This window comes from Tamandua tetradactyla, chromosome 14 (genome assembly GCF_023851605.1).
Source record: "Tamandua tetradactyla isolate mTamTet1 chromosome 14, mTamTet1.pri, whole genome shotgun sequence".
Taxonomy (NCBI): Eukaryota; Metazoa; Chordata; class Mammalia; order Pilosa; family Myrmecophagidae; genus Tamandua; species Tamandua tetradactyla.
The window spans coordinates 19,677,148-19,702,630 of NC_135340.1; the positions used below are offsets into that span (position 1 = coordinate 19,677,148).

General features: G+C 40.3%; 1 long non-coding RNA gene across 1 annotated transcript in view; it reads left to right on the forward strand.

Annotated features, from left to right (window-relative positions):
* The window catches only part of LOC143655666 (uncharacterized), a 325,146-nt gene that overhangs the window by 38,851 nt on the left and 260,812 nt on the right, over positions 1 to 25,483 (forward strand). The window contains exon 2 of the long non-coding RNA XR_013162210.1: positions 13,430 to 13,720. This is a non-coding gene — a long non-coding RNA (uncharacterized LOC143655666). The remainder of the gene's footprint in view (positions 1 to 13,429; positions 13,721 to 25,483) is intronic.

The window sequence follows — 25,483 nt, forward strand, 5'->3', positions numbered from 1 at the left end:
TAGTTTCTGTTTCTTGTTGGATTTCAGATGTTCCATCCTCCAGTTCACTAATCCTATCCTCTGTCTCTTGAAATTTACCATTGTAGGTTTCCATTGTTTTTTTCATCTCTTCTACTGTGCCTTTCATTCCCATAAGTTCTGTGATTTGTGTTTTTAGATTTTCCATTTCTTCTTTTATTCATTCCTTGCCTTCTTCATATCCTCCCTCAATTCATTGATTTGGTTTTTGATGAGGTTTTCCATGTCTGTTTGTATATTCTGAATTAATTGTTTCAGCTCTTGTATCTCATTTGAACTATTGGTTTGTTCCTTTGACTGGGCCATATCTTCAATTTTCCTGGTGTGATTTGTTATTTTTTGCTGGTATCTAGACATTTAATTACCTTAATTAGTTTATTCTGGAGATTGCTTTCACTTCTCTTACCTAGGGTTTTCTTGCTGGATGAATTTGTTGTCTATCTATTCTTTGACATTCAGTTCAGCTTTTCTGGACCTCTAGCTTATGTTTGGTTTAACAGAGGATAATTTTTTGGTTCTTGTCTTCTTGTTTCTTGCCCTGCTTGTGTGGTGCCTTCCCTACCCCCCCTCCCTTAGGAGGGTCTACGTAGGTGTTATAGACTCCAGCCAGGTTTTCCCGGACTAAACTGGACTCCTATCGGGGGAAGGAGTCACCTGCATCAGTTTTCCCTGACGGTGAGACCAAGCAGGTTAAAAGACTTTCCTGTGAAGTCTCTGGACTCTGTTTTTCTTATCCTGCCCAGTATGTGGTGCTTGTCTGCCTGCAGGTCCCATCAGCATAAGATGATGCGGTACCTTCAACTTTGGCAGACTCTCCCTGCTGGGGTGTGGTGGAAACAGAGGAGAGGTTGTAGGCTGGTTTTAATGGCTTCAAATTACCAAGCCCTGGGGTCTGAATTCCTTGAGGGAGGGATTCCACCTGAGTTGGGCTTCACCCCTGGCAGGAGACAAGCCCTTAAAGCGGGTTGTTTCTACTTATTTCTGGGGCAGTTGTAGCCTGAGAAGTCCTGCCGCTTAATCCAGAGGCAGCCAAGCCTTTGTAGAAACACAGCCAAAAAAACCTCTGTTTCTTTTCTTTTTTTCATTTTCTGTTAGCCCAATGAGTGACCTCCACTTTGACCATGTTCACCTGATCTGGGGGCCTATTTTTAGTAGTCAGAATTTGTTAATTAATGCCACAATCGGCATTTGGTTGGACTCAGCCCCTGCTGCTGTTAAAGTCTTTTTCTTTCTCCTCTGAGAAGCAGTCTGTGGGGGAGGGGCAGCTGTCGTGGCTTGGGGAACTCACGGTTCTGGGGAGGCTTGCAGCCGGTCCAGCTGGTCCAGACTGTGTGTACTCTGGGGTACACTCTGTGTCTGGTCACTCACATGGCCCCAGGAGCTGTTCTGTACTGTTTCTGGTTATTTAGTAGTTGTTCTGGAGGATGAACTAAAATGTGCACATTGCTAAGCCGCCACCTTGGCCACCTTCATCGACCTTCTTGAACCAAGGTCTTTGATTGGACATTTCTATAGACTTGTTTTAACTGGGACATTTTCTTGGCCTTAGAACTGTAAACTAGCAATTTATTAAATTCCCCTTTTTAAAAGCCATTCTGTTTCTGGTAAATTGCATCCCAGCAGCTAGCAAACTAGAACAAGTAAAGACTTGACTCCCTGAAATCTGTTAGGGTCAAAAATTACCAGAATGTCAGGTAATCTGGACTTTTCAGTGATGCCCCTAAGTTGGCGTCCCACAAAAGAGCAGCAAGTACCCCTTGCGTAGGTTATGGATCTGCAGACTGATAACTCTGCCATTTTCATTTCATTTCCTGAAAATCAGGGTGGGCTCATGAAAAATGGTCAAACAACATGCTAAATGTGAAATGTCAACCCTCATTCTAAACTTTCTCTGTTCAGAGCATCACATGAAGACTTCATTGGGTTTCACAGTGGCTTTCTGATTTTGGTAGTCTGTTGAAGAAGGGAGATTGAAAGTTGTGGTACACTGTTAATGGTGGACTGCCCATGTGCTGCCAGAATACCATGATTGTTTATGAAAAGTATCTTTAATAGAGCTGGATATAATTTGGCTTGGAAAAAAAAAATAATGAGTCTGTTCTCAGGATTCTCTAGGTGGGATCCTTTGGGGGGTGGGGCCCATGGGGGTGAGGTCCAGGAATCTGTACTTATAACAAATCCCCGAGTAGTCCTGTAACTGCAAAATCAGGATTTATAGAATTATTTGGATTACTGAATCACTATATAGACTCTTTTTTTTGCTTTCTGGTATACTAGAGTAGACAGAGCGAAATTTCTGAAATCTCTACGTTGTAATTCAGCTGCCTTGATCCCTGATAATGGCTGTAGCCCTTATCTTCTGCCCCTGTGACTGTAAAACCTCATGACTAACCTTCATTTGCACCCAGTTATCCAGGTTTTCAACTTTAGAGTCTTAATGAAGGGTCTTGGGTCTGCCCAGAACTAACTCACCCCAAGTCCAAAGTTATCCTGGTGACAGAGACTGGCTCTAACTCAAGTGAGCCTGCCTGACATGTCCACTAGCTTAGACTTTAACCTACAAGTCACCTATACCATATTCTGCCATTTTCTTTCATATATTCTGTGACTAAGCATGTAATCAATTTGTGCATGGTCAATAATCACATCACCTCTAATTACATCATGTGGGCCACTGTGCTCATTATCCTAAACCTGCCCATTGTTTCACTAATAAAGCTATCAGAATTACTGCAGTTCGGGGAGACAGATTTTGGGCTGCTAGGCCATCTGATCTCCTACTATGTGCCTAGTAATAAACTCTTTCTCTCTTTGAAACCCTGGTGTCTCAGGAATTGGTTATTGAGCACGTCAGGCAAAAGAATCCATGGCCTTTGTCCAGTATAGTCCTTAGAGCAAAAGTTAGGAAGGAAGTAAAGGAGACCCCACCTTTGGGCCTGTGGTGGTTTGGAGATAAGTACCTTAGAAAAACTTAATCTATCCTTTGGGTGTGAACCTTGTAAACAGGACCTTTTGATGGGCTTACTTCTATTAAGGTGTGGCCCAGGATGGGTCCTAATCCTATTATTGCATGCTTTATAGAAAAGATCACAGGGAGAGGAAAAAGCTGCAGAGGGAACAGCCAGAAGCTGAGAGTAAGAGAAACTGGAAGAGAAGGAAGAGGACAGGAGGAGTTGCCATGTGCATTGCCATGTGCAGAGGAGCTTAGGACAAAGATCACTGGCTGTCAACTCCAGAATACAGTATTTGGGAAGAAAGCATTGCCTTAATGACACTTCAGTTTTGACTTCTCCTAGTCTTCAAACCATGGGTCAATGTATTTCCATTTTTTTAAGCCAACTCATTGCATGGTATGTGCTTGAAAATACGGAAATATAAACAAGGCCACACATCCTCCTTTGCTACTTTCTGTGAATACTTTCTGGGTAAACCCCTCACAATAAATTTTTCTGTGTGAGTCTATGTTTAACATCCTTTTGGTTGTGAACATGAAGCACATCTGCAAAGAATACGGATTTTCAAGTTCTGAAAAACAAGTTGTCTTAGAGCAGGCGAGGCTTTGCTAACACCGTGCCCCCTCCTGCATCTGCATATAGTTGCTATCACCTACCTCCTGCCTTCCCTGTGGCCAGTGTAACTTCTAGCTGTGGTGCCAATTGGGGTAGGTGAGGCTAAGGGGGGGGGGCAGGGGGAAGGGATGGTAAAGCCCTTTGTAGTTTCTAGGACATGATGACAAAAATCACAGATGGGTTGGCTTAACAGCAGAAATTTGTTGGCTTCTGGTTTCAGAGGCCGGAAGGCTTGCTTCGTCCTGGGGTTGGTCGCATTCTGTGTGACAAGCAATCCTTCGGTTCTTTGGCTCTACTGTCGTGTGGCACATCCTCTCCTTTCTCCTCTGGATTCCACTGACTTCCAGCTTCTGGCTGTTTCCTGTGGCTTCTCTCCCTGGCTTCTATAAGTCCTCCAGTAATAGGATTAAGATCTATGCTGACTCAGTTGGCCACACTTAATTAAAACTAACCACTTCAAAAGTTCTTATTTTTGATGAGTTCATACCACAGGAACGGGATTAAGATTAGTCCCCCTGGTACTCATAATTCAACCTACCACACACCCATGCATGTTTGCACGCGCTGAGAATTTGGGCTCAACCTGGCTAACCTTGAAGATTGAGGTCTGAAATAGACCCAGAGGACAGCTTCATTCTCATCAGGCTGCTGCTCTCTGCTGCCTCTTGGAGGGAATATTCTCATGTCTGTGCTCCAGGCCAACGATAAGAGGAAGTTCCAGGTCTAACCACCTGGGACTGCATGTGAAGGAGAGTTTCACTGGTTAGACTCACATATGAGGAAAAGCACACTAGATACATAGAAAACCTGCATAAGAAGGGTTGGGAAGAGAGAACCTGGTCATTGAGATGCCAGCAATTAAAGTGAAGATGGCATGTCAGGTCATGTATGCCCCACATAGGAACAAAACCTGACACTTTGCTTTGATTCCAATATGTCTAAATACTTCACTTAGCCATGTTAGGAAAAAAGAAGAGGAAGAAAAAGAATCCAAACTTTGTACCTCTGAGATAAGTCAAAGAAGAGAGAATTGTTCTGACTGGTCTGGTTTAATCCCCCAAATAATGAAACATTGAGTATTTCATGTAATCTTGGACAAAAACAACTTTATCCTTGATTTTTGCCATGTAGATGTTTGGGACTAGGTGAGGAGTTTGTGAATATAATAATCACACACATAAGTTGCCATTTCTGATTATAACACCACAATGTCAACTCTGTAACATTGGTAATACTGCATATTTTTCCTTTAAGTAATTGTTAGGCTTTTTATTTGGTGAGCCAGTCTTTCTGAAGTATGACTGCCTTCCCTTCTTTGAAAGTAACTTTTTTTCCTTTTCTAAATGCTTATTTATCTGACTATTCCTTTGACACCTGTCATGTCTAGGTTATGCTGAAATACAAAACCCAAGGATGGTCAGTCTGGTCCTCTTTGTGCTTAGGTTAAGATAAAAAAAATATTTTGAAATTCTTTCAGATTCACAAGAAATTGCAAAAATAGTACACAGTCTTCATGTATACCCTTCACTCAGCTTCCCCTAATGATAACGTCTTATACAACTACACACAGTCTTAGTTTGCCAGGCTGCTATGACAAATACAGCACATTGGGTTGGCTTAAACAACAAGCATGCATTAGCTTATGGTTTTGGAAGCTAGAAATTAAAAATCAAGGTGTTGGCATGACCATGCTTTCTCCCCAGTGTTCATAGCATCTGGTCTGACCTAGTGCAGTCCTTGGGGTCCCTTGGCTTATCTCTGCCCTATCACATGGTAATCTCTTTCTCGTTGTGACTGTGCTTCGGGCTTTGCTGACATCTGCCTTCTATATCCTCCCGATGGCTTTTTTCTGACCTCTGCTTTCTGGTTTATTCACTTTATAAGGCTTCTAGTAGTGTGGATTCCGGTAGATGGCCACATCTTAACTACAAATATCATCTTCAGCACGTCCTACTTACAAATGGTCTCACCCACAGGAATGTAGATTAAGATTAAGAACATGTCTGTTGTACATGCTCTTGGGGTACATAATTCAATCGACCACAATTCTTAAGCCAAGAATGAACATTAACTAAATTAACAGATTTTATTCAAACTTTACCAGTTTCTATATGACTTTTTTTTTTTTTTTGGTGTATGGTTCTATGAAATGTTATCACACATATAGATTTTTATATAGATTTATATAAATACCACAATGAGGATACAAAACTGGTGCATCACCCCAAGGAGACTCTGATTTTACCACTTTATAATCATACCCTCCCATTAACCTAACCCCTGAGAATCTGTTCTTCATCTCTATAATTTCGTCATTTTGAGAATGTTATATAAATAGAATCTACAGTATTCAAACTTTCTGAGATCGGCTTTTTTCACTCAGCATAATGCTCTTGAGATCCATCCAAGTTGTTGTACATATCAGTAGTCTGTTTCTTTTTGTTGCTGCATAGTATTCAATTGTACAATGTACTGTAGTTTGTTTGTCCGTTCACCTGCTAAGGATATTTGGATTTTTCAAGTTTTTGGCTAATACAAATAAAGTTGCTATGAACATTTGTGCATAGGTTTTTGTGTGAATATGTTTTCTTTCTCTGTATTAGCATCTTGATTGTGCTGGTTTGAATCTGTTATGTGCCTCAAAAGATTCTATGTTCTTTTAATGCATCCCTGTGGGTGCAGATCTGTTGTAGGTAGGATCTTTTGCTTAGGTTGTTTCCATGGAGATGTGGCTCAGCCCATTCAAGATGGGTCTTAACCCTCTTACTGGAGGCCTTTATTAGAGGATAAAAGGCAGAGACATTTTGTAGAGAAGCAAAGAGAGAAAATAAATGTTCCAGGAGAAGCCAGAAGGACCACAGATGCTGAGAGAGCCATCTTGAAACCAGAATCCAGGAGAGAAGGACAACAAACATCACCTTGTGTCTTCCCATGTGACAGAGGAATCCTGAATGCCAGCAGCCTTTTCTAAGAAAAGGTATCTTCTTCTTGGTTCAGACATTCATATGGCCTTTACCTGTAAATTTGTACCCTAATAAATCTCCTTTGTAAAAGTCAATCCATGTCTGGTCTATTGCATTCCAGCAGCTTTAGTAAATGGAAACATTGATGTTATAAACTGTGTTTGCATTGTATGGATAAAATTATTTGTGTTAACTAGTGCATCTTGAATTGTGCTGGGTGATTGAGAAAAAAACAGCAGTAACAATGTTTAAATGATGTGTTTAGGCCAAGGGAAGTCAAATGCTATCATACCATTTGGTTCAAATAAAGGCAGGTGATGAGCGAATTGAGCCATCACAAAGCACATGGTAGTGCAGGTCTGCCAAACTCAAAAAAGCATCTGTGTGGAAACATAAGTACCATAGGCATGTCGTAAAGAGTAATTTTGTTCTAGCAGAAATACGCCATCCATCCCATTATATCAAAACAATTGTTCAGTTGGATTTTTATAGTTTTTTAAAAATTTTATTTATAAATTTGTTTTAATTTTATGGCTGCGGACTAATATATAATCAGTTTAACTACTCAACAAAACCTGCAGTATAAGTGGTCTAATAGCAGTAATGGTACTGAATAGTCAAAATAAAACACAAATGCCCTTATATTTTAAAAAAGCTAAAAGGATAGGTTTATATTTGTACACATTCATATTAGTACATTAGATCAAGCAGAGATCAAAATGGAGGTGGCTTAAACACGTCTAGAAAGCCTATTTCCCTTTCTTATAAAAATCTGAGTTTTTAGGTGGCCCATTAATGTAACCTCATCCACAGATCCAGGTTCTTTAGGTTTGTTGCTTTACCTTTTCCTAGAGCATCACTTCTCAAACTTTAATGAATTATTAAATGAATCACCTGGGGATCTTATTTTTTTCCCCTATTATTTATTTTTAATGTTTTACTCATCTGTCGATAAGGTAGATAAAAGGAGCATCAAACACAAGGTTTTCACAATCACACAGTCCCATTGTGAAAGTTACATCACTATACAATCATCTTCAAGAAACATGGGTACTGGAACACAGCTCTACAGTTTCAGGCAGTGCCCTCCAACCTCTCCATTACACCTTAACTAAAAAGGTGATATCTATTTAATGTGTAAGAATAACCTCCAGGATAACCTCTCGACTCTGGAATCTCTTAGCCGTTGACACTTTATTTTGTCTCATTTGGCTCTTCCCCCTTTTGGTTGAGAAGGTTTTCCTGGAGATCATATTTAGGAGCAGAATTTGCTTCAGCAGGTGTAGGGTGGGGCCTGAAATTGTGCATTTCCATAAACTCCCTCTTGATGGTGATGCTGTTGGTCCACAAACCACATTCTGAATCACAAAGTCCTGGAGTAGTGGCTGAAGCTGGATGGATTTCCAGCCAGTGGGAAGGTGGGTAGAGGAAGCGAAGGGCAAGCAGCTTCCTTCTGGGACACATCTTTGCTCTAACTTCTCATTGGCCAGGACTTGGTCACATGATCAAATCCAGTTGGAAGGGAGTTTGGGAAATGTAGGCTGTAGGAGATACTGGAAGGATTTTATTACCAAAAGGAAGATGTGGAGAGCAAATATTAGGGAACTGTTAGCAGGCTCTGTTATAATATTAAAGAGAATTTTAGCCAACACAGGATCTATGTGAGGTTTTTTTTAATTCTTTTTGAAGAAATTCAAACACTGCGTATATTTAAGAAACACTAATCTGAAGTATCAAGTAAGAACTCCTTAGCATTCACATGAGACTTTTCATAATCTATCCCCGGTCTATTGTTTCATTGTCATGTCTCCCCATGAACATACCCTTTGTGCCAACTCTTCTGAATGATTTGCTTCTACCTGAACAAACACATTCTCATACCCCTTATCTTTCTCCATCAACCATTTATATCCTAATTAGGGCAAAGGTGTGTTCCAGGGCTATAAACTCAACTCATTAAAGGTGCCTGTGTTGCAGAGACCCCTCAAGAGAGAATGGAGGGAGAGACACTATTGGTGATTACCCTGAACTCTCAAACCTTCTGTTCCACGCATAGGAGCCACTGCCTGGGAGGCAGGACTGTGGAATCTAGACCCTTGGCTTTCCCCACCCCCACCACAACACACAGGGTGGGGCCCACATGGTTATAATGAGTTTTTGCCATATGAAGATTCTAAGACAAATCTAGAAGCTAAATGGCCAGGATTCTATTTGAAAGTCTGTTTCTGACTCATTGGGAAGCCTTCAGATGCTCAATTCTTTTACAGAATACCAATTTATTTCCTTAACTTAAACCAGAATACGTAACAGGCTAAGGTTTTCCTTTCTTTGAGAATATCCTATAGTTGCCTGCAAATCATTAGAATTGAGGGGATGTGTGTGAAGAAAAGGAAACTCCCTTTAATGACTGTTTTTTTTTGGGAGGGGGGTTTCTTCCCAGTTAGAAGGAATTGTCAAGAAATTTTTCCTGGATGCAATATACTTTGAGAGATGTTTCCTTTAGGAAACAAAACAAATCAACAGTAAGAACTACCTATGTAATTTAAAGAACTCACTGCATTTCTCTATTTTTTTTCTGTATTATTTTTCATATAGATGCATTTTTTGTATCAGGCACATCATTGCTTTTTTTGGTAACAATATCATTGCTTATTTATCTTTTCTGACTGTTTAATTGCCTCACTGATTGCATTTATTTAATAGACTTAATGGCTGAATCAAAAATAAAAGCATGAATGAAAATGCAGTATCTTAAAAACCTCAACTTCTTCACACGTGACCCAACTTTCAGAAAAAATAATTTCTTTTTACCCCTTGTTATAGATTGGATCCTGTCCGCCCACAAAAACATGATCAAGTCCCAACTCCGAGTCCTGTGGATGTGAACCCACTTGTCAAAAGGGTCTTTGAACCTCCTATTAGTCACCATGAGGCCAAACTGAATCAGGGTGGGGCCTTAATCCAGTGTGACTGGAGTCCTTATAAGCAGAGGAAATTTGGACACAGGTGGAAGATAAGGGAGACAGATGGCTATGTGGCAGAGGCCGAGATTGAATAATGGGTTGCTGGCAGGCTGCCAACCAAATGCTACCGACTTCAGCCATACATAAGCCTGCCGACACCTTGATTTTGGACTTCGAGCCTTTGAAACTGTGAGACAGTGAATTCCTGTCGTTTAAGTCACCCGGACTGAGGTACTTTGTTACAGCAACCCTCCCAAACTAAGACACCCTTTTTTGCTTTTCTGTTCCTTTCTTAATACATGTGCTGGTTAGTTAATCCTGGGAGGGATGCCATTAGCCATGTGACATAGTTAAGTTGTGTCAGAAAGGGACTTTATTCCTGGCAGTTTTGTTGTTGTTGTTTGTTGTTTATCTTGAGTTTCTCTGTGATCCCTGAGAATACAAGCTTCCTTCTTTGAATTCAGCTGTGTCAATGCCAGAAGCTTAGTCATGGCAAGAGAAATGTAGGTGAGAACAAGAGTTGATACTTGATTGGTCAATACATATTTAGAACTTTCATGACATATCAAGGGTACAGCACCTGGCACCTAAAGAGTCCGTGATTTAAACGTGGAGGCAAGCTCCCCCCCCCCCAAAAAAAAAGTTCTTATAAAACTGCAGGAAATTCTTTTGACACCTTGGTCTGTTAAAGCACACTGCATCTACACATCTTTCAATAGAGCTGTACAGCAGGGCACGGACTTTTGGGGTGTACTAGAAGTCTTGGGCTATGGTGAGAAGAGAATCTCCTTGATATTCCCTGTGGAGGCTAAGAAAGCCATTGAGAAGTCCCTTTTACAGCCTCACTGAGGATAGTGCAAGGGAAAGACTGTGAGTTTTAGAGTTAGGCCTGGCTCTGTTGTGTACCCCAAGGGTAAGATTTTAGCCTTGCTGGGTTTTCTCATCTGTAAAATGTGATAAGATGGTAGTGATGATGAAGGGGGTAAAAGAGGCATGAAAAGTGCTTAGATTAGTGCCTGGCATGAGGTAGGTGCCTACTTTGCTGCTCCTCTCATTCTAAACCTCCAGTGGGACTAAGAACTTTCCCAACAGTGACAGTTTCTCTCTGCAAAGTGGCTATGCTATTTGCTAAGCTGCTCCAATAGCCCAGTCAATAGACTAAGAATTATGCTTCCCCAGAGTCAATCGACCTGTTGTTATTAAATTGCCTCGGCCCTGCTAGTTTCTGGAGTTGTCATTTTGCACAGTAATTGATTTATACTTGTTTTCTCCCTGGCCTTCTTTGGGAGATATTGTTGCTGGTTCTGGGCACTAGATGGCGCCATTTCACCAAGTATCAATGACTTATGCAAAGGGTGACAACCTGTGTTTTGGCTTTCCTAAATGCTATGAAAAAACAGAATTCTTATCTCATGCATCAGCATAGCCACATGTTCTAGCACATCAAAGAAATCCCTCTGCCTCTTTGTGTTTCTTTTATTTATGATACAGAAGCTGCAATGTTTAAAAATCATCCAGAGGTTCACATATTTGCTTTGGCTCCATGGTCTCAGAGAGCTAAAAAACTTGGAGTAGATTGAAAGAGAAGCTACAAATTTGATCAAAATCGGAAAATTGAGTGTATGAGGAAAGGTCAAATAAATGTGGATTACTTAGTGTTTAAAGATAAGCAATGTCTTGGTGGGCTCTGACAATGCAGGGTCCCTAGGGAAGATGGTAAATAGCTGTGAGTAGAGCAAAAAGAAATGTACTTGTATGACTGCATAAGAGATGTAAATTAGTCATAAGGAAGAATTTCTGGAATGAGGGATGTGTGATATCATAATGATGAAAATTGTCAAAATTTCCTTGATTAATCTTAAAAACAAATTAGAGGGCGATGCAATGGTGGCTCAGGGGCAAGAATTCTTGCCTACCGAGCTGGAGACCTGGGTTTGAGTCCCGGAACCTGCCCATGCCCAAAACAAAAAAAACAAACAAAAACAAAACAAAACAACAAATTAGCCAAGTTCTCAAAATTCTAGATTATATTACTTGTGGTCCTTCTAGAAGATGGGGAGTGATGCTTATTTGATGACTCATATGATACAAGCTACGACAATGCTCATCACGGCCCAGTGCTTCAGGCTAGGACTCGATAAGACTTAAGAGGGTTGGCAGTGTTTTCAAAAGTGTCCCATTATTGCATATTTCCCCCCATAATATTAGAGGTTTACAGGAGTCGCTAGCTTATTTTCTAGTTGTATCAGAAAAGGGTTGTACTAGAAGGAAACCACAGTGGAAGAATCAGAGATGTGTTCTTTGGCATTAATTTCTTGAACTTCTCATTTTTTACTTATCATGTGATTGTTTAGTTTGTTTGCTATTCCTTGTTTATACCTGTAATATCTGGTAGATCAGTATGAGAAAACTAGCTCGTACTATCACATATTCTCAATTACACACTAAGTCCACAGGAGGGCGCCAAACATTACTTCCCCCCCAGAATCACCTAACTTGCCATCTACAGACTCCCTCTTGCTCCTTTCTTCCTTTCCAGCCCCACAATCCTCCCCAGGTGGCATCTTCATCCTGGAGGAATGGCATGTGACTTCTCAGGTCTTTCAGATTCCTCAGAGCAAAAAAAAAACTAAAAAAGGCAATCAAACTTTTTAATGCAGAAAACATCTACCTTTCATTGCTGAACTTAGCTGTGTATTGCTAACAATAACAGACCAAATCCTAAATCTTTCCAGAGATCATCTATCAGGAAGGGGTGATTGGGAGAAATACAGAAAGAGGGTGTGGGTGATGGTGGGGGTGGGAAACCCCCCTATGCTGCATTTATTCTTGCTGATTATATATTAATGCATGCTCACTGGACAACATTTGTAAAGAACATAAAATACTATAAAGAAGAAGAAAAATTCTACTTCTATCCCTTGTAGATAAGTACAACTAATATTTAAAAATATTTTCTATGTAGCGATAGAAATTTGGAACCTATTCCTGGGGCTGCCAGGGGAACTAAGGAGCAGGAAGGATGAGTCATGTGCATCTGGACCAGTGGATAGAGACAATCTGTTGTCAAAGAGAAAAACATAGCAGGGATTCAGAAAGAAAAAGAAATGAAAGTCCCTTGACCTCATAGAGTGAGAAAGCAAGAGCAGCTTCTCAGGTTTCCTATGCATTTCCTGTTCCCCATTCCCAGGATTAGGCCCCTTGAGCCGCAGGGCTCTGCTTGTCTTAGGTTCTGTGAGATTTCTCAACATCCTTTCAATAAACCAAATAAGTGGGTTCTCATTACTTAAAATCCAAGATTTTTCACTAGAACAGCCACACAGAATAATAGAGGTTTGACAATTATTCACTGCTGACACCCCCTTGTGCATTCTCTCGCTCGCAGTAGGTAGTACAGGAGGCTGATGTTCTGTCCAGACCCCTGTGTTTACTTCCAGCAGCAAGTACCTAGGCCTGTGTTTTTGGAGGACTGCCCTCAGGCTCCTGGAACCCACCTCACCTGTTTCACAAAGGGCTGGAAGGGCCTGGAAATTTATGCCTCACTGGGGATGACCCTAAACCAGTGGCTGATAGGTACAGGAGTGTGAAGCCTTTTCGCTCCTTGTGCTGGGTTGAACAGCTTTGAGGTGTAACTTTGTCTGGAGTTCCCCTGCAGGGTCATGCTGACATTATCCTCCTTGGGACTTTCTCTGAGATTGTGCCTGTGGTAGGCAGCCTCCGAGGTGGTTTCCAATGATTCCGGCCTCCTGGAACTCAAGCCTTTGTGAAATTCCCTCCCCTTGAATATGGGCTAAAGAGAGTATGGGCTTCTAACCAACAGAATGTGGCAAACACAGTGGGATAGTATTTCCATGATTAGGTTGCAAAAGATGGTGACTTTCATCTTGCTAACAGACTCACTCTATTGCTTTCCCAGTGTCCATGCTTTGATGAGGCAAGCTGCCTAATTGGAGAGGCCCACAGGGTAAAGAACTGCGGGTAATTTCTGTCAACAGCCAGCAAAGAACTGAGGCCCTCATTCCAATGACCTGTGAGAAACTAAATGCTGCCAGTAACCTCTGAGTGAGTGTGGAAGCAGACCCTTCCCTGGTTGAGCCTGCAGATGACACAGCGGATCCTAAATCACTACCTTGATTGCAACCCTATGAGAGACTGTGACGCGGAGAACTCAGCTAAGCTGTGCCTGGATTCCTCGTCCACAGCAACTGTGAGTTACCGATGTGTGTGTGTGTATGTGTTCAAGCAGTTACATTTTGGAATAATTTGTTATGCAACAATAGAGAGCAAATACAGGGCCTTACTGGTTTTCTCCCCTTCCCTGTCTTGCTTCTGCCTCTCTCTTACCAGTTTTGTTTAGGGACCTTTTCTTAATAAGTCACTATCATGTTATTCCTTCCTAAGGCAGTTGGTACTAAAGGTGGCCATAGGCAGCAAACTCTAAGGATGGCATTCTGAAGCTGGCTCACTCACCAGCCACATGGCAAGAAGAACCCCAACAGTATAACAAGTAGAGTGTTGTAATATGACGTATTTTATAGCCTTGCAAGTAAACTTTTACATCTGATGAATTGGGATAGGGATCTAGAGGGAGGGGATATATTGGTTCAGGCACCATCTCTAGCATTTGAAAGATTTGAGAGAAATATGAATTAAAGCATGGTGAAATTGGTTGGTTGATTCTGAGTGCTACTGACACATCAAAGATATAAAGGGACAAGCTCATTATTATCATAAAGCGTGATGTGAAAGTCTGAAGGCCTCCCTGGCAGCAGCCGGAGGGCAGATCATGCTTAAGAAAAGACTGAGGCTCTGAGTGTAGAACTTCAGAGAAGACTCGATTAGCAGCTTCTCTCATGCTGAAGTTAAGGTCTTCGTAGGGAAGGTATTGAGCCCTGGGACTAGATAACTGGCTACACTAGATAACCCTGGGCCCCAGATCCCCTTGAAACCTCTGGGCCTGCAAAAGTGGACCATTTCCTCTTGCTAGAGGTTGGAAGTACCTACTTTCTTAATTGGAGCCTATGCGGAAGTCTCAACTGAAACAAATGCTTTGTAACATAATATATTGTCTCCACATGATCTGACCTCATCTCCCTTCCTAGTCATTAAACCAATAATTTGGATCAAATGTTATTTCCCAAATGGGAAAGTGGTGGCTCTGCTGAGGGAGAAGGGAGCAGAGTTACAGGAGCCGGCTAACATATACTGCCATATTAGCCCAGGAGTGGATTTTGAGAGTATGGGTGAGACTACAGTCCACTGAGTTAGATAAGGAGAGAGTTTGTTAGTATGAATATCCTTCCCTGTAATTTAGAATTTAACATTCTGGCAAGAGCTCCTGGTTTTGATATACTGCTGGATGGTTCCTGGAAGCTTGGGAAAATAATGGCCCACATTAAAGGAGGTAGAAAGGCCAGAACTGCATTGGCAATCTGTTAAACAAGGGATCAAAAGGCTCAGAGAAGTGAGCATGTGTGCTGCTTATAAATTTATAGCCTCTCAAATCCAAATCCACAACTTTTTTCCCCTGTGATATTACAGTTGGACTACGTAAACATTTCTATTTTGCCATCTAGTGCAATATTAGGATTTATCAATAGAGGGTGCTGGAGCGAAACTGCAAAGCATAGCACAGGAAGGAGTTTCTCTTCCTGGTTTTAGTGTTTCTGTTTTTTTGGTTTTCTTTTTCCTTGGATAGTATGTCTGCTAATGGTGGGCAGAAGGCCCACTGGCGCTTGTTCTCTCACAAGCTTCTCTGGTACTCCAGCAGGCTGTTTCCTGTGGACCAGTACCTCAGTAACTTCACCATGAAGGATAGGAGTGCATAAAGGATTGTACTGGTGATCACAATGTTTTGGGCCACAGGGATCCTGGGTAGTGGATAATTGATTACGTTATTGCTAGTAATGAAAGGAAAGGACATTTTACTAGAATATATAACAGGGAGAAAACCCCTCTGGATTTAATGGCCAAAAACTTGGCCAGTTCACAGATTCAGAGACAACTGATTGAAGAACAACTGGCTCCTCTTGAGAAAAGACCATGCAATGTTGCAACCAACACATGCTGTAATCTTCCGCCAAGCCTTCCCCAACAGGACTTGTGGCCACTTACTAAAGTGACTGCTTTGAGGAAAAGGCAATATCAAGAACTTTTGGGTATTAAAAGTTACTGGCTCTGAGTAGATGCTAATTCCTGGGGAAGCAAAATGTTACTATGGCCCAGCAGTCAAAGTGGGGGCTTAAAGTGGTCAGGTGATAAATGGAAACTCATTTTCAATTCACAGTGGCCACAGTTGGTCCATGGGCCTTTCCTGTGGCTATTTTTCAAGTTTCTAGATGCAATATTGGAATATACATAGCTGTCAACTGACAGAATTATCACACTGGGGCTATTACACGTGGAGTAAGGGCCATTAGGATAGGCAGGGCTTAATAAGAACCACTGGAACTTCCTTTCCTTACCAAGATAGTAAACCAGAGGCAAGCTATAGTTGAATTATAGAGATTAGTGCCACCATCAAAGACTTGAAAGATGCAGGGTTGGTGATACCTACATTCCCATATAAAGCACCTGCATTGCATGTACAGAATATGGATAGATCTCAGAGAATGACTAAGAATATTGTGTTCTTATTCAGGTGGTGACTCGGATCACAGCTTCTGTCTGGGTTATAGTGTCTTTAATTGAGCAAATCAATACAGCTCTCTGGCACTTGCCATTTATCTATTAATCTGGCTAATGTTTTTCCCTTCATACCCAAATTCATTTCCCTTGAATTTGTAAGGACCACTAGGAGCAGTTTGCTTTTACTAGGCCAGGTGAACTGATCCCTTCCTTGGACTTTCTTTTCACATAAATAGCGAACCGGCCAAAACCCTGCTCATTGGTCTTTAGAGGAGGCATGTGAATGGACGTATGGGTAAAACATGCCAGTGTCTTTTAATTGCACATTAATGACCACTAGAGAACATCTGTTCTAGAAGAGGCACTGAGCAACAGGTCAACAGGAAGACTCATTTTGAAGATGTTTGCCAGTTTTTGTTCTCAATCACCCAGTGCATGCACAAGGGACCTACAAGTAGCTATGATGGCAGAGACAGAAGTTATACATATGTTGAGCCCCCCCATTTTTAAAAACTTTTAAAATTGTGTAATATAACATATATACAAAGCAAAGAAAAAAAGCAATAGTTTTCATAGCACTCTTCCACAAGTAGTTACAAAGCAGAACCCAGAGTTTGTCATGGGCTACCAATCCTTCCTCTCAGATTTTTCCTTCTAGCTGTTCCAGAACACTGCAGGCTAGAAGGAATATATATGCATTTTAATCATCACAATCGACTATTTTTTTTGGTGAAAAATAACATGTATCAAAAAAAAGCAATATATTTCAAAGAACATCACAAGTAGTTGTAGAACAGATTTCAGAGTTTGGTATGGGCTACAGTTCCACAATTTTAGGTTTTTACTTCTAGCTGCTCTAAGATACTGGAGACTAAAAGAAATATCAGTATACTAACTCAGCAATCACACTCATTTGTTAACCCTACCCCTTCTCTGTATAACTCCATCATCACCTTTGATCTTTCTTACACTTTTTAGGGGTATTTGGGCTATGCCCATTCTAACTTTTTCATGTTGGAAGGGGCTGTCAATAATATGGGATAAGGGGATGGAACTAGTTGATGTTCTGGAGAGGCTGGCCCCTCTGCATTTCAGGATTTATCTGGTCCAGGGACCCATCTGGAGGTTGTAGTTTTCTGCAATGTTACCCAAGTGCATGAAACCTTCATAGAATCTTATATAACACACTAGATGTACCTTAGGATTGGCAGGAATGATTTTGGTTGGAATTTTGCAAGTTATGATAGGTAGCAATTTCTAACTGAAACATGTATAAGAGTGACCTCTAGAGTAGCCTTTCAACTCTATTTAAACTCTCTCAGCCACTTATACCTTATTTGTTAACTTCTTTTCCTGCTTTTGGTCAGATCAACAATGGCATTGTTGATCTCATGGTGCCAGGACCAGGCTCATCCTAGGGAGTCATCTCCCATGCTGCCAGGGAGACTTTCACCCCTGGATGTCATGTCCCATGTAGGGGGGGAGGGCAATGACTTCACTTGCAGAGCTGGGCTTAGAGAGGGAGAGAGGCCACATCTGAGCAACAAAAGAGGTCCTCTGGAAATAACTCTTAGGTATACCTATAGGTAGGCTAAGCTTCTCTCCTCTGTACATAAGCTTCACAAGAGCAAGCCTCAAGATAAAGGGTTTGGCCTATTGATTTGGGTGTCTGTAATGTTTGACATAGTATCAGAGGGTTCCGTTATGGTCAGGTTAACAGTTCCATAATTTTTCACTCATCCTCAAGGGACTTTGCCAATACTTTTTTTTTGTTGTGAAATATAACATATATACAAACAAAATAGATTTCCAAGTACATTTTAACAAATAGTTATAGAATAGATGTTAAAGTTTGGTAATAGTTATAGAATAGATGTTAAAGTTTGGTATGGGTTATAGTTCCATGATTTTTCATTTTTTTCTTCTAGCTGCTCCAAGACACTGGAGACCAACAGAAATATCAACATAATGATTCAGTAGTCATACTCATTTGTTAAACCCTATGTTCTCTGTTGTACTCTTCCTTCTCTTTAAATAATATATATACATAAAAGCAATACATTTCAAAGTACATTGCAAAAATTACTTGTAGAACAGATTTCAGAGTTTGGTACGGGTTATAAGTCCCAAATTTTAGGTTTTCATTTCTAGCTTCTCTAAGATACTGGAAGCAAAAAGAAATATCAGAATAATGATTCAACACTTATACTCTTTTGTTAAACCCGACCTTCTCTGTATATCTCCACCATCACCACCATCACCTTTGCTCTTTCTCCCACTCTTTAGGGGGTATTTGTGCTATTCCCATTCTAACATTTTCATGTTGGAAGGGGCTATCAATAATATGGGATGGGGTGATAGAACTAGTTGATGTTTTGGAAAGACTGGCTCCTCTGTATTTCAGGACTTACGCAGTCCGGGGCAATTTTAGGTTTTGGAGAGTTACCCCAGTGCACGGAACCTTTGTAGAATCTTATATAATGACATAGGTACTCGTTAGGATTGGCAGGAATGGTTTTGGTTGGGGTTTCACAGGTTATGATAGGTAGCAATTTCTAACTGAAGCATGTGTAAGAGTGACCTCCAGAGTAGCCTCTCGAGTCTGTTTGAACTCTCTCAACTTATATGTTACACTTCTTTTCCCCCTTTTGGTCAGGATGGCATTGTTGATCTCACAGTGCCAGGGCCAGGCTCATCCCAGGGAGTCATCTCCCATGCCACTAGGGAGACTTTCATCCCTGGATGTCATGTCCCACGCAGGGGGGAGGGCAATGGTTTCAATTGCAGATTTGGGCTTAGAGAGAATGAGGCCACTTCTGAGCAACAAAAGAGGTCCTCTGGAGGTGACTCTTAGGGATACCTACAGGTAGGCTAAGCTTGTCTACTACATACATAAGCTTCATAAGAGCAAACCTCAAGATCAAGGGCTTGGCCTATTGATTTGGGTGTCCCTTATGTTCAGCACAGTATCAGGGTTTCCACCGTGGTTAAGTTGAATAATTCCATGATTTTTCTCTCATCCCTCAAGGGACTTTGCCTATAGTTTTTGATTATCTGCTTAATAAACTCTGGGATGTATCCAGGCATTACATTAAGCTATACAGGATTGAAAGCCCTCATTCTCATTCTGGGCTCCCTGTGTTTGGCTTGTTTAAATGATCTATCCAGACAGATTGAGTTGGATTATGTGCTGCAGAAAATTTAGGTTTTGGACAAAATAAACCTTTCTTCCTTTGGTCTCAAACAGTAGATCAGGTTCTAAAATATAGACAATGTATTCCTTACCCCTGTATTCTGAATTACCTTAATCCAAACCTGACTGGCTTCATTCTTATCTCTAAATACGGGGTTATACATTTATAAAACAGCCTCTCAAAATCCAGAAATAACAATTACCCCTCTGGACCAAATGTGACTGCTATAAGAGCTTACAATCTAGGCCCCTGTTTTCTTACAAGTATTTTCTAAAGGAGACCATACAATAATTGGTCTTTTGTTTCTGGCTTATCTTGCCTCACTAAATGTCCCACAGATTCATTCACAATGTTGCATGCCTCACAACTTCAATCCTTTTTGTGGCAACACAATATTCGATCATATGTATCCACCATCATTCACTAATCTACTTCTCAGTCAGTACATCCTTCAGCCATCTCCATTCATAGGGCATTATGTATAATGCCCAAAGTCAAGAATCTATCAATACTCTCAAGTTTAGATAATTTCATTGTTCCCAAGAGAAAGTTAACCAATAAATACACCTTCACCAAATAGAAAATCTAAACCTCCCCTTAACTCTTTTCCCTCCCACTGTTATTTACCCCTGGTTTTGCTGTTGTACTGTTGATATTTTCCTGTTAAACATAGCCCAAGCATGCAATAGCAGTTTCCTCCCTGTGCCCCGAATGTATACACTCTTTGTACAAGATTCATACCTTTGCGGTAGTTCATGCAAGAACTTATTTGTATTTATAGTGTTAATTGGTGAGACACATGGATATATACTCCCTCTTGGGTCCCCTTTTATCAAGGTGGATCTTGCTACTACCATTTCTGAGTATTTGATCTGTTAGCAGCAGCAACTGAGTCTGAACCTTTAATATGGTGAATACCTGGAGGAGATCTAAGCAACCGCTTGGTCACAAGTTGGTTATATCATACTCCTTCTAACCTGAAAAAGGCACCTATTTGCCCTTACCAGTATCAGAATGTATGCTAGGTATGAATTTACCTTTTCTGCCTTTGGTTCTTCAACCATTACCATTATCTGAGATCTCATAGTATCTGATTTACCACTATCTGAGGGGTCACAGCATATCTGGTTTACCAACATAGGCTCACACATGTCTCAGATCAAGGTATACCCACTTTATGTGAAGGAAATACAACAAGTGACATAAGATCATAGAGTCCACTGATCTTATCATGTACTGCGTAGTATGCTCTTGGGTTGAAAATCATTGAAACAGCTTCTAGAAAATGTGGCTAAAGTGTCATTTTAAAGATGATGTTCTGAAAGGTTAGAACACTGTCTTTCAAGGTGAAGTAGTTCTTTTGAGTAAAGTCCATTATATGTTTTAAGTTTTAAAACTTAAAACTTTTGTGTTTTAAGTTGGTAGAGTATGAGTCATGGTTCCAAGGGATAGAAGAAGGAGTGGCACTGCTTGCCATCAATCCCTGTGACCTTCTTCGGGAAATTTGTGCTTCTTGTCCCTGAAATTTTAGGTTCTGTGGTTCTACAGGATTCAGGGTTTCACAGGGGGATATTTCAGTCAAGATTCTTAGTAAGAGTCCTATTAAGCTTAAATCTACAGTTGTATCTTGCTATTAGATTATTAGGCTAAGAAAGGAGTTATCACACTGCCAGGTGTTTGTGACAGGGAGTTATATATCACAGTATGCCAGTAAATGACTGGTGGGTGTATGTGATGCAGTAGTAGGAATTTTAGCTTGTTCTACTAACTTTGTCTTGTAAATCCCCTCCCCCCGAAGATATGTACCAATTACCATCTTGAAGAATCTAAGACAGGATGGAATGAACTTAAATGAGCCTGAGTATATCTGAGCGGTGCAAGGGGTGGACTGTAGTGGTTATCGTCAGTGTTACACCTACAGCCCTTTGGATCCCTCTTTGGCATGCTACCACACCCTCCTCTGCATTTTGGTATAATTTTGCTTTCAGTAGCCCTCAGGATACTGGAGTCCTCTTTGCCTACAAGAATGAAGAGCCAAACATGGTTGTAGATTTATGAACCCAGGGGCTGCCTTTAACCAAAGACTGATGCGGGCAGGTATATAAAAACCTAATAACCTTGCTTCAGGCTGGGACCACTCTGAGGCCTAACTTATACTCCAGAATTCTCCTGCCCAATCAGGCAGAAAGTATTCTCTGCAGGACTTTGTTTGAAACTTCACCCTTGCTTGGTTTCCTGCCCATTCCTGTCCTGATTCCCCCACTCTATTTCTATCATGTGTACATGAATTCTTGTCCCAAGGTCTGTTTCTTGGAACTCAATCCAAGACACTCATTCTTTTATTTAGGTATTAATTCATTGCCCTCTCATTCATCTTTCTTTGCTTTTTTTTTTTTTTTTGAATGACTGCTATGCATGAATTAAAATACACAAAACATTGCTCCTGCCCAGGTGGTTTACTAACTACTATGGGGTTAAAGCTATAAACTCCCACAACATAGGGCTAAAATTGATAAGTATACTGTTAATAGAATTAAAATAATAATGACAATAGTAATAATTTATTAAGCTCCTGCATGTTCTTTACATCATTCTAGGTGCTTCACATTTTTTAAGCTTGTTTCATCCTCACAAAACCTTATGAAGGTGGTACTATTATTAAACAAGTTTTACACATGAAGAAAATGAGAACTGAGTTGTAGTAACTAAGTGATTAAGGGCTCAGAGGAGGACGTGGGTGGTGGGATAACTTTTGCATGAAATAATTGAGAAAGAATCCATTAATTGGCATTTGAGCCTTTACTTCCAGATGGATAGGATGAATAACAGATTTGGTGAGGGGTGGAGGCAAAGAGAAGAGACATGCTGGGGGAAGGAATGGGAGAAACAAATGTTTACAAGCAGGAAATAGAGCTATCTGCCTGGTGAGAGATTGATACATCAGGTTGGCCAGAGGACAGGACTGGTGATGGGAAGGAATGGGAAATAAATTTTTGATTTTGATTATACTAGGTAGAATTCCAAAGCCTACTTAAATACTTTGAATTTTATTTTTTGGCAACCATGGGGAATGATTGAGAGTTTTGAAGGATAGATGTGGCATGATCAAAGGAGCTCTCTAGAAGAGTGGTTTCCAAATGCCAGGTGGTGATCAGGTGCCCGGCTGGCTGCCTGTGAATTACTTGGGCACATGACACAGATCTCTGGGATACATCTTGGGGATTCACTGAACATATGTCTCTACTGGCTGTCCTTTCCCCTGTTCCTTGTCTCCTTGCCAGGTTGCTTTTCCACCTTTTAAATGAAGGTTCCCTTTCTTGCTTCCTTGTACTTATTTGTGACGTTGTTTCATTGTGACTTCTGACTCTTGTACATATTTTGTCTGAGTTTACCCAACTCAGTCCTCAAATGTTTGGCAACTGTTTTAGTTTGCTCAAGTTGCTGAAATGTGATATACCAGAAATGGACTGGTTTTTATTTTTTTATTTTTTTATTTTTTATTTTTTATTTTTTTATTAACGGAAAGAAAAAAAAAGAAAAGAAATTAACACAACATTTAGAAATCATACCGTTCTACATATGCACTCAGTAATTCTTAACATCATCACATAGATGCATGATCATCGTTTCTTAGTACATTTGCATCGGTTTAGAGGAACTAGCAACACAACAGAAAAAGATATAAAATGTTAATATAAAGAAAAGAAATAAAAGTAGTAATAATAGTAAAAAACAACAACAGCAAACAAACAGACAAACAAGCAAACAAAAACAAAAAAAACCCTATAGCTCAGATGCAGCTTCATTCAGTGTTTTAACATGATTACTTTACAATTAGGTATTATTGTGCTGTCTGTTTTTGAGTTTTTGTATCTAGTCCTGTTGCACAGTCTGTATCCCTTCAGCTTCAATTACCCATTGTCTTACCCTGTTTCTATCTCCTGCTGAACTCTGTTACCAATGACATATTTCAAGTTTATTCTCGAATGTCCGTTTACATCAGTGGGACCATACAGTATTTGTCCTTTAGTTTTTGGCTGGATTCACTCAGCATAATATTCTCTAGGTCCATCCATGTTATTACATGGTTCATAAGTTTATCTTGTCTTAAAGCTGCATAATATTCCATCGTATGTATATACCACAGTTTGTTTAGCCATTCTTCTGTTGATGGACATTTTGGCTGTTTCCATCTCTTTGCAATTGTAAATAACGCTGCTATAAACATTGGTGTGCAAATGTCCATTTGTGTCTTTGCCCTTAAGTCCTTTGAGTAGATACCTAGCAATGGTATTGCTGGGTCATATGGTAATTCTATATTCAGCTTTTTGAGGAACCACCAAACTGCCTTCCACAGTGGTTGCACCCTTTGACATTCCCACCAACAGTGGATAAGTGTGCCTCTTTCTCCACATCCACTCCAGTACTTTGGACTGGTTTTTAACAATGAGGATTTATTAGCTTACAAGCTTACAGTTCTGAGGCCATGAAAATGTTCAAATCAAGGTATTGTCAGGTGGTACCTCGATTCCTCTGTCAGGTGCCAAGGCACACGGTGCCTACAGGTCTTTCCCTTCTCTTCCAGGTTTCAATGTTTCCAGCTTCTGGCTTTAGTGGTTTCCTCTCTGTTTCTGTGGCTTTCTCTCTCAGTTTATGTGTCTTTCTCTCTGTTTCTTTCCCTTAATTCCATCATTTTCTAAAGGACTCCAGTTCTTTTAATCCATTCCTGTGGGTGCAGACCTGTTGTTAGGTGGGACCATTAGATTATGTTGTTTCTATGGAGATGTGACCTACCCAATTCAAGGTGGGTCTTAATTCTTTTACTGGAGTCCTCTATGAAGAGAATAAAGACAGAAAACATGGAAAGACAGAGACAGAGAGATGAAACCAAGTGAATGACACGTGGAGAGAGAAATGCCTGGGGAATGCTAAGCGAAGACCCATAGGACACACAGAGATCAGAGAGGTGTCCCCAGAGAAATAAGCAAGGACACAGAGAACCTAAAAGTAACAGAACCCAGGAGTGAAGGATCTTCCCATGTGGCAGGGGAGCCCTGGATGCCATTGGCCTTTCTTCAGTGAAGGTATCCTCTTGTTGATGCCTTAATTTGGACATTTTCATGGCCTTAGAACTGTAAATTTGTAATCTAATAAATCCCCTTTGTAAAAGCCAACCCATTTCTGGTATATTACATTCTGGCAGCTTAAGTAAACCAAAACAGAGTTCAAATAAATTGAATCCTGATAAAATTAAATTTTTTTTTATTATGATGACATAAATACAACATAAATTTCCCATTTTAATCACTTTCAAGAATGCAATTCAGGGATGTTAATTAAATTCTATGATAAAAAAAAGCCCGCAGTTTTATTCACACACCATACAATCCATCTTACGTGACTCCTGGTATAATCAAATAGTTATGCATCCACCACCACAATTGACATCAGAACATTCCCATTTCTTGCGAGAAAAAAAATCCCATGCCCCTCCTTTATACCCCCCTATTATTAACATTTAGCCTTGGCGTATTGCCTTTGTTACAAACAAGGAAGAATATCACAATGTTACTATTAACTATAGACTTTAGTTTGCATCGACTGTATTTTTTTCCCATATACCACCCTATTATAAACACCTTGTAATAGTGACATATATTTGTTCTACTTCATGTGGAAACTTTCTTATATTTGTGCAATTAATCAAATAGTAAGTTATACAGTCCCAGTTTTTTATCATCTAGATTTCCTCCTGGTGACATACATGATTCTAATCTTCCTCTTTCCTTTGTTAATTATACTTAAAATACTGTGTTAACATTGTACAGTATTGTGCTATTCATTTCTGAACCTTTATGATCAACTTTGTTAAACATTATAAACTCCTTAACCATCAATTGCCCTATCTGCCTTTTTTCTATCTCCTGATAACCTATGCTCTCAAATTTAACTCCCATAGTTTGCTCATTTTAGTTAATTCATATTAGTGAGACCATACAATATTTGCCCTTTTGTTTCTGTCTTATTTCACTCAACATAATGTCCTCAAGTTTCATTCATGTCATTGCATGCACAACTTCATTTCTTTCTGCAGCTGCACAATATTCTGTTGTATGTATTCACCACAGTCCCCCCTTCCACTCATTAGT